The sequence below is a fragment of the Dermacentor albipictus genome, unplaced genomic scaffold (genome assembly GCF_038994185.2).
Source record: "Dermacentor albipictus isolate Rhodes 1998 colony unplaced genomic scaffold, USDA_Dalb.pri_finalv2 scaffold_519, whole genome shotgun sequence".
Classification (NCBI taxonomy): Eukaryota; Metazoa; Arthropoda; class Arachnida; order Ixodida; family Ixodidae; genus Dermacentor; species Dermacentor albipictus.
In genome coordinates, this window is record NW_027226073.1 from 5,001 (window position 1) to 13,412 (window position 8,412).

The 8,412-nt window shown below is 57.3% G+C and overlaps 2 non-coding genes across 2 annotated transcripts; one reads left to right on the top strand and one right to left on the bottom strand.

The window, feature by feature from the left end:
* Positions 1 to 368: 368 nt before the first annotated feature.
* Positions 369 to 2,183, bottom strand: LOC139054022 (small subunit ribosomal RNA). The gene has a single exon (XR_011510970.1). It is a non-coding gene; the product is annotated as a small subunit ribosomal RNA (ribosomal RNA).
* Positions 2,184 to 7,541: 5,358 nt separating this feature from the next.
* LOC139054021 (U2 spliceosomal RNA) lies at positions 7,542 to 7,733 on the top strand. The gene has a single exon (XR_011510969.1). It is a non-coding gene; the product is annotated as a U2 spliceosomal RNA (small nuclear RNA).
* Positions 7,734 to 8,412: the final 679 nt, after the last annotated feature.

An 8,412-nucleotide genomic window follows, 5' to 3' on the forward strand; every position in this document is an offset into this window, starting at 1 on the left:
GTTCCTTGACCGACCGCACGCTTCGCCGTTCCCCTCGTACTGGGCAAGAGCAGCAGGTCGGGTCGTCTTACTCCCATTCCGCGCAAGAGTGCCGAGGCGGACTTCAGAAAGCCCACCCAACAGTGTGCGTTACGCCGTTTCTACCCGCGGGCGCGGCCAAGCCAACCGTCCAAGGTTGCAGCCGGCGTCCACTGGGCGCAACAAATTTGGCACGGGGCGCCCTTCGAAATTCGGGCAATCCCCGGCATGTTCGGGTATAGCCGTCCCCGCGTCCAAGCGGGGCCAGCGGCGGAAAGCGTCGGGCGCAGCGAGCTGCTTCACCCACACGGGGTAGAAACAATGGCGCTCGTCACCCTCGAACAATCCGGTAATGATCCTTCCGCAGGTTCACCTACGGAAACCTTGTTACGACTTTTACTTCCTCTAAATGATCAAGTTTGGTCATCTTTCCAACAGACCGGCGCAACCGAAAGGCCGCGCCGGACATCGGTCCGAAGACCTCACTAAATCATTCAATCGGTAGTAGCGACGGGCGGTGTGTACAAAGGGCAGGGACGTAATCAACGCGAGCTTATGACTCGCGCTTACTGGGAATTCCTCGTTCAAGGGGAACAATTGCAAGCCCCTATCCCAATCACGAAAGAAGTTCCACGGGTTACCCAGTCTTTTCAGACAGGGATAAAGACACGCTGCTTCCTTCAGTGTAGCGCGCGTGCGGCCCCGGACATCTAAGGGCATCACAGACCTGTTATTGCTCTGTTTCGTGCGGCTAGGAGCCGCTTGTCCCTCTAAGAAGGTTGTAAGGTGCTGGGAACCCCGCACCTATTTAATAGGCTAGAGTCTCGTTCGTTATCGGAATTAACCAGACAAATCGCTCCACCAACTAAGAACGGCCATGCACCACCATCCACCGAATCAAGAAAGAGCTCTCAATCTGTCAATCCTCCCAGTGTCCGGGCCGGGTAAGTTTTCCCGTGTTGAGTCAAATTAAGCCGCAGGCTCCACTCCTGGTGGTGCCCTTCCGTCAATTCCTTTAAGTTTCAGCTTTGCAACCATACTTCCCCCGGAACCCAAACACTTTGGTTTCCCGGAAGCTGCCCGCCGAGTCATTTGAGTAACTCAGGCGGATCGCTGGTTGGCATCGTTTATGGTCAGAACTAGGGCGGTATCTGATCGCCTTCGAACCTCTGACTTTCGTTCTTGATCAAAGAAAACATTCTTGGCAAATGCTTTCGCAGTAGTTCGTCTTGCGACGGTCCAAGAATTTCACCTCTAGCGCCGCAATACGAATGCCCCCGTCTGTCCCTCTTAATCATTACCTCGTATTCCAAAAACCAACAGAACAGAAACGAGGTCTTGTTCTATTATTCCATGCAAGTTTATTCAGGCGACTCGCCTGCGTTGAGCACTCTAATTTTTTCAAAGTAAAAGCACCGGCCTTCTCGAGGCACACAATGAAGTGCACCAAGAAAGGACCGGCATGATGTTCAGTCCGAGCCGTCGCATCGGGTAGATGCACTACTCGTCTGGAACTGAGATCCAACTACGAGCTTTTTAACCGCAGCAGCTTTAGTATACGCTATTGGAGCTGGAATTACCGCGGCTGCTGGCACCAGACTTGCCCTCCAATTGATCCTCGTTAAAGGATTTAGAGTGTACTCATTTCAATTACGGGGCCTCAAAAGAGTCCCGTATTGTTATTTTTCGTCACTACCTCCCCGTGCCGGGAGTGGGTAATTTGCGCGCCTGCTGCCTTCCTTGGATGTGGTAGCCGTTTCTCAGGCTCCCTCTCCGGAATCGAACCCTGATTCTCCGTTACCCGTAACAACCATGGTAAGCAAGTAACCTACCATCGAAAGTTGATAAGGCAGACACTTGAAAGAAACGTCGCCGGCTCGTGGCCATGCGATCAGCACAAAGTTATCCAGAGTCACCACACAATACGGGCCGAAACCCGATCGATCTTGGTCTAATAAAAGCACCCGTCGCCCAAAGGGCTTCAGGCTCACTGCATGTATTAGCTCTAGAATTGCCACAGTTATCCAAGTAGGAAGAAACGATCTAAGGAACCATAACTGATTTAATGAGCCATTCGCGGTTTCGCCTTATTTCGGCATGTACTTAGACATGCATGGCTTAATCTTTGAGACAAGCATATGATTACTGGCAGGATCAACCAGGTAATCGTTCAACTGCGCGTCCCGCCTGTCAAGCAGGCCGGACGCCGTTTTTGCGATGCCGAGGCCACCTTCAGGCGCCCCAGCACGCTTCGTTCTTGCAAAGAGTAGCACTTTGCACAGTCCGAGACGACGGCGTTCGAGCTCGCTACGGCGCCCTCCCCGAAGGGCCGGGTATCGCCACGCGGCAAGAAGCACGCAACATTCTCGATAGACTGGTTGTGTCGACTCGATCACGGCTTGCGGTTTCTCTTGAGCCCGCAGCACAGGTGGACCGACCGACACTTGCAACGTAGCCGAGACGGCAAAGCCGCCAGGCGACGGGTCACGCCCGCGCCTTCGGCGCTTTCGCATTTGACTCGTCCGAGGACGATGCGGAACACAACTCGATATCGTGGAGAAAGCGTCGTCCGACAACCAGCCCCTAACGCATCAAGCGGATGAGGCTGCAGACGTCAGCTGTGGGATCCACGGGAGCGATACCGGGGACACGCTTGACGGGCACGAAGCCCGCCGCATATCAAACACCCAGGTCGCTTTTGGGGGCGACTGCTCTCTGGGACCCCCATATAATAGCAGCGATAAGTTCCCAAATCTCCATGGGGCCGTACTCGTGCCACTTTCGACGAGCGTTTGGCGAAAATCGTGCCGCCTCGCAGCGCCGCGAGCGAGATGGAAAGCTTACGTCGGCAGCGCAATGCCGAAGTCGTGAAAGCGCAGCGCGTCGACCGAATGCGCGAACGGCAATCTCTCGCCTATGGACAGCGCGGTTTCCAGAACAATCGCCTTTCTGTGCCCCTACGGGGCCGCACGCTAGCGCGGCCCTTTCGCCGTTTCCGAGCACGAGTGCGACCGGCGCGGGCGGCGTGCTCGACACCCCGGCTGACGCCGTTTCGGACTTTGTCTCTTCGCGCGCTCGCGCCAACGCCGCGGCAAAACGACGACCTCTGCGCGGTTCTTTCCCGGTTCCCGGCGTGCTATAGTGCAGCCAGCCGGACGGTGGCGACGACTCAGTCGCGGCCGTGCGGTGGCTTGTACGCCAAAGTTGCGTGACGGGCGTCGAGCTCCCGCCGCGGCCCGGCTCAGGTGGTTTCGGACTTCTGTCTCTTCCGAGCGCTCGCGTCGTCGTGGGCACGATTCTCGAGTGCGGAGCGGTGCGCGGACACCACCACGAACACGCGCAAGCCGAAAACGGCACTACGGTACAACGTCGGCCAGGGCGGTACGGCCCCCTTATATGAGCAGCGATAAGTGACCAGATCTCCACGGGGCCGTACTCGTGCGACAAGGCGGCGTACTGCGCCGAGCCGAGCGCCAATATTTGGCCTTGGCACGGCCGATTTGAGCTCTCGCGATCGCCGCGGTACCGCCGCTCACCGATTCAAGGCACGCTAGCGCGGCCCCTTCGCCATTTTTCGAGTAAGAGTGCGAAAAGCGCGCGCGGCGTGCTCGTCGCCCCGGCTGACGTAGTCTCGGACTTAGTCTCGCTCACGCCGCCCCGGCTGACGTCGTCTCGGACTTAGTCGCGCTCACACCGCCCCGGCTCACGTGGTTTCGGACTTCCGTCTCTTCCGAGCGCTCGCGTCGTCGTGGGCACGATTCTCGAGTGCGGAGCGGTGCGCGGACACCACCACGAACACGCGCAAGCCGAAAATGGCACTACGGTACAACGTCGGCCAGGGCGGTACGGCCCCCTTATATGAGCAGCGATAAGTGACCAGATCTCCACGGGGCCGTACTCGTGCGACAAGGCGGCGTACTGCGCCGAGCCGAGCGCCAATATTTGGCCTTGGCACGGCCGATTTGAGCTCTCGCGATCGCCGCGGTACCGCCGCTCACCGATTCAAGGCACGCTAGCGCGGCCCCTTCGCCATTTTTCGAGTAAGAGTGCGAAAAGCGCGCGCGGCGTGCTCGTCGCCCCGGCTGACGTAGTCTCGGACTTAGTCTCGCTCACGCCGCCCCGGCTGACGTCGTCTCGGACTTAGTCGCGCTCACACCGCCCCGGCTCACGTGGTTTCGGACTTTCGTCTCTTCCGAGCGCTCGCGTCGTCGTGGGCACGATTCTCGAGTGCGGAGCGGTGCGCGGACACCACCACGAACACGCGCAAGCCGAAAACGGCACTACGGTACAACGTCGGCCAGGGCGGTACGGCCCCTTATAAGAGCAGCGATAAGTGACCAGACCTCCACGGGGCCGTACTCGTGCGACAAGGCGGCGTACTGCGCCGAGCCGAGCGCCAATATTTGGCTTTGGCACGGCCGATTTGAGCTCTCGCGATCGCCGCGGTACCGCCGCTCACCGATTCAAGGCACGCTAGCGCGGCCCCTTCGCCATTTTTCGAGTAAGAGTGGGAAAAGCGCGCGCGGCGTGCTCGACGCCCCGGCTGACGTCGTCTCGGACTTGGTCGACGCCCCGGCTGACGTAGTCTCGGACTTAGTCTCGCTCACGCCGCCCCGGCTGACGTCGTCTCGGACTTAGTCGCGCTCACACCGCCCCGGCTCACGTGGTTTCGGACTTTCGTCTCTTCCGAGCGCTCGCGTCGTCGTGGGCACGATTCTCGAGTGCGGAGCGGTGCGCGGACACCACCACGAACACGCGCAAGCCGAAAACGGCACTACGGTACAACGTCGGCCAGGGCGGTACGGCCCCTTATAAGAGCAGCGATAAGTGACCAGACCTCCACGGGGCCGTACTCGTGCGACAAGGCGGCGTACTGCGCCGAGCCGAGCGCCAATATTTGGCTTTGGCACGGCCGATTTGAGCTCTCGCGATCGCCGCGGTACCGCCGCTCACCGATTCAAGGCACGCTAGCGCGGCCCCTTCGCCATTTTTCGAGTAAGAGTGGGAAAAGCGCGCGCGGCGTGCTCGACGCCCCGGCTGACGTCGTCTCGGACTTGGTCGACGCCCCGGCTGACGTAGTCTCGGACTTAGTCTCGCTCACGCCGCCCCGGCTGACGTCGTCTCGGACTTAGTCGCGCTCACACCGCCCCGGCTCACGTGGTTTCGGACTTGCGTCTCTTCCGAGCGCTCGCGTCGTCGTGGGCACGATTCTCGAGTGCGGAGCGGTGCGCGGACACCACCACGAACACGCGCAAGCCGAAAACGGCACTACGGTACAACGTCGGCCAGGGCGGTACGGCCCCTTATAAGAGCAGCGATAAGTGACCAGACCTCCACGGGGCCGTACTCGTGCGACAAGGCGGCGTACTGCGCCGAGCCGAGCGCCAATATTTGGCCTTGGCACGGCCGATTTGAGCTCTCGCGATCGCCGCGGTACCGCCGCTCACCGATTCAAGGCACGCTAGCGCGGCCCCTTCGCCATTTTTCGAGTAAGAGTGGGAAAAGCGACCGCGGCGTGCTCGACGCCCCGGCTGACGTCGTCTCGGACTTAGTCGACGCCCCGGCTGACGTAGTCTCGGACTTGGTCTCGCTCACGCCGCCCCGGCTGACGTAGTCTCGGACTTGGTCTCGCTCACGCCGCCCCGGCTGACGTCGTCTCGGACTTAGTCGCGCTCACACCGCCCCGGCTCACGTGGCTTCGGACTTGGTCTCTTCGAGCGCTCGCAGCCAGGTCGGGGCCGACGCCGACGTCTGCGTGGGGCTTCAACGATTCCCGGCGCGACGCAATGCAACTGCGCGCAGGATGCCAGCGACTCCGCCGTGGCCGTGCGGCGGTGTACACGCAGAAGTTTCGTGAAGGGGTATCGAGCTCCCGCCGCCCCGGCGGACGTGGTTTCGGACTTTAGCGCTCGCAGCGATCTCGCGGCGATCGCTGACGTCTGCGCGGTTTCAGGTGTGCTACGATGCAGCAGTCTGCCGCACGACAATTTACGGAAGCGAGTGCATTCCGCCCCGGCGGACGCGGCAGCGGACTTTGTGCCTGCGGGAGTGCTCTTGTTGCTGTAAAATTTGAACGGGTGCAGCTGCGCGAAGCAAGTGTACACATTTTCTCTCTCTCTCTCTCTCTCTCTGCCTCTGAGGCGACTGTAATTTTAATTTAAATGCAATTGGAGGCGGGAGCAACCTGATGAGAGTAGGCGGACTTCGGCACACCTTGTAGTTTAGAAATTGTTTTCAAGCTTTGAGGACATACACAATCGCGCCATCTGCTTTCCCCGTCTCTTTGGCACTTCATAGTGTGTGCAGCATGCTCTGCATTCCAAAGAAACGCGCCTGTTTCTCCCCCTCTCTCACGTTCTTCTTGTCTTTCTTGCTGCTCTTGTGAGAAGTTGCTATGCTCTTTACTCGCTGTAAAATAGAATGCTTGCGCGAGCCAACAACTTGCGTGTCTTTCTTTTTTTTTGTTGTTGTTGTTTTTTTCTCTCTTCCCAAGACGTTTCTGCCATTATTCACTAGCTCTCGTTCTTAGTATGCAACGGAGCGTTAGCTCGCGCCATCTACCTTTCTTTCTGTATGGCGAAGGCCGTAGGTTTTCCTAGTTCCGCACACAGATGGCGCGGATGCGTTTTCGCGCCAGTTTCGAACGACCTCGCTGTACACATGTTTCTCATTTAAAAGTTTCAAAGGGGCTTGCGAAAGGGCGTGGTCCTTTTTTCTTGCGCAAGGCTGAGCTTTCCAGCTGTGCTTAAGCTATGCTAGCATGTGTGCGTATGTGTGTGTGTGTGTGTGTGTGTGTGTGTGTGTGTGTGTGCGTGCGCGCGCGCGCGTGCGTGCGCGTGCATATGTGTGCGTGTGTGTGTATACACGCACACGGTAAAGATGATGGGGTAGCGCTATTTCTTTCTTTCTTTCTTTCTTTTTTAACAACACCTGTGCTCCACATGGCGATCTTCCTGCCCTCTATGTTTCCGGTTGGAAGGAGTGCGCAGCCTTTTCTATATTTATTTATTTTTTTTTTTTCATTCTCTTTCATTCGTACATGAGGCGCGCTACCTAATTCTAGCGGTCGAATCGACACGTTGCAATCCGTCCCGGCCTGTGCCGTATGAAAACTTTCAGTGGGCCTTGCGGTAAATAAAAGGAAATGAGGGAAATGCGCGTAGTGTATTACACTTGCGCACGGGCTTGAAACGAAGGCCTCAAAGAAAGCCGCCTTGAGCGGTCGCATTCAGACGGAAGTAAGCATTCCCCTTGCGCGTGTTTTCCGCTCGCCTGTTCCGTTTTCTACGAGGTTGCCTTCGTTGGTTTTGCCTTGCGAACAAGCTTGCGCTCGGGTCTCGTTTCTACGCGACGGCGTTTCGTTAACAGTGAAAGACTGAGGCGTCGCGAGTTGATTCGCGAGATAGAGAGCATAGAGTCTCTAGACGGGCTGGGTTTTATAAGATTGCCCACGCTGTTGCTGAGGTTACCAATGTCGCCAGGGCACCCACAAGGCAGTGGTACAATGGAGTGAAGTGAAAGACATCGCTTCTCGGCCTTTTGGCTAAGATCAAAGTGTAGTATCTGTTCTTATCAGCTTAATATCTGATACGGGTTCTATATGGACCCACGATATTAAACCTATTTTTGGAAGTTGGCGGAGTGCTTGAAGCCTGCTTCACCTCCGCCGCAGGTCGGCCCGGTATTGCACTACCTCCGGGATCGGCCCCCGCTCACTTAGGTGAGACTTCATTCAATCAAAATGAAGAACACAAGCTCGAAGCGAGCACTCACGTGACACGCACCATTCCCATACTATACGCAACGATGCCGGTGTTTCTGAACGATTGTCTGCTGTAATGAGCCACTTGGGGGGGGGGGGGGGGGAAGGGTGATTAGCCGTGGGTTTTGCAATCAATGTAAGTCCCACTCAAAGCCAACACTGCATTTTGGAGTTCACTATCGCTTTGATCCGTAAACGACAGCAAGCTCGCCCTGCGAAAATCCGCTGCCCTAGTGGAAGAAAGGTTCCCTATGAAACAAAAATGGAGTGCCCGATTTCCGGCAACATTTTCGCTGCAGTGGGACCGAGCGCCTCGAAAACAAACTTGTCGTATGGCCAAGTGTGGCGAAATATATTCAAGGGTTCAGAGGTGCCTCAGCTTTCCAACCTGTATGTTATGAATACCTGTTGCTACCTTTTCGTCATCATCATCCTGCTGGCTACGACCACTGCAGGGCAAAGACCTCTCCCATTATTCTCCAAGCACCCCGGTCACGTGTAAGCCCGGTCACGGTCGCCGTCTAGTGCCTGCGCCCTTCCTAATCTAATCTGCCCTCCTAAATTTCCGCCACCCCGTGCTACGCTTCCCTTCTCTTGGAATTCAGTCGGTAACCCTTAATTGATGATCTTCC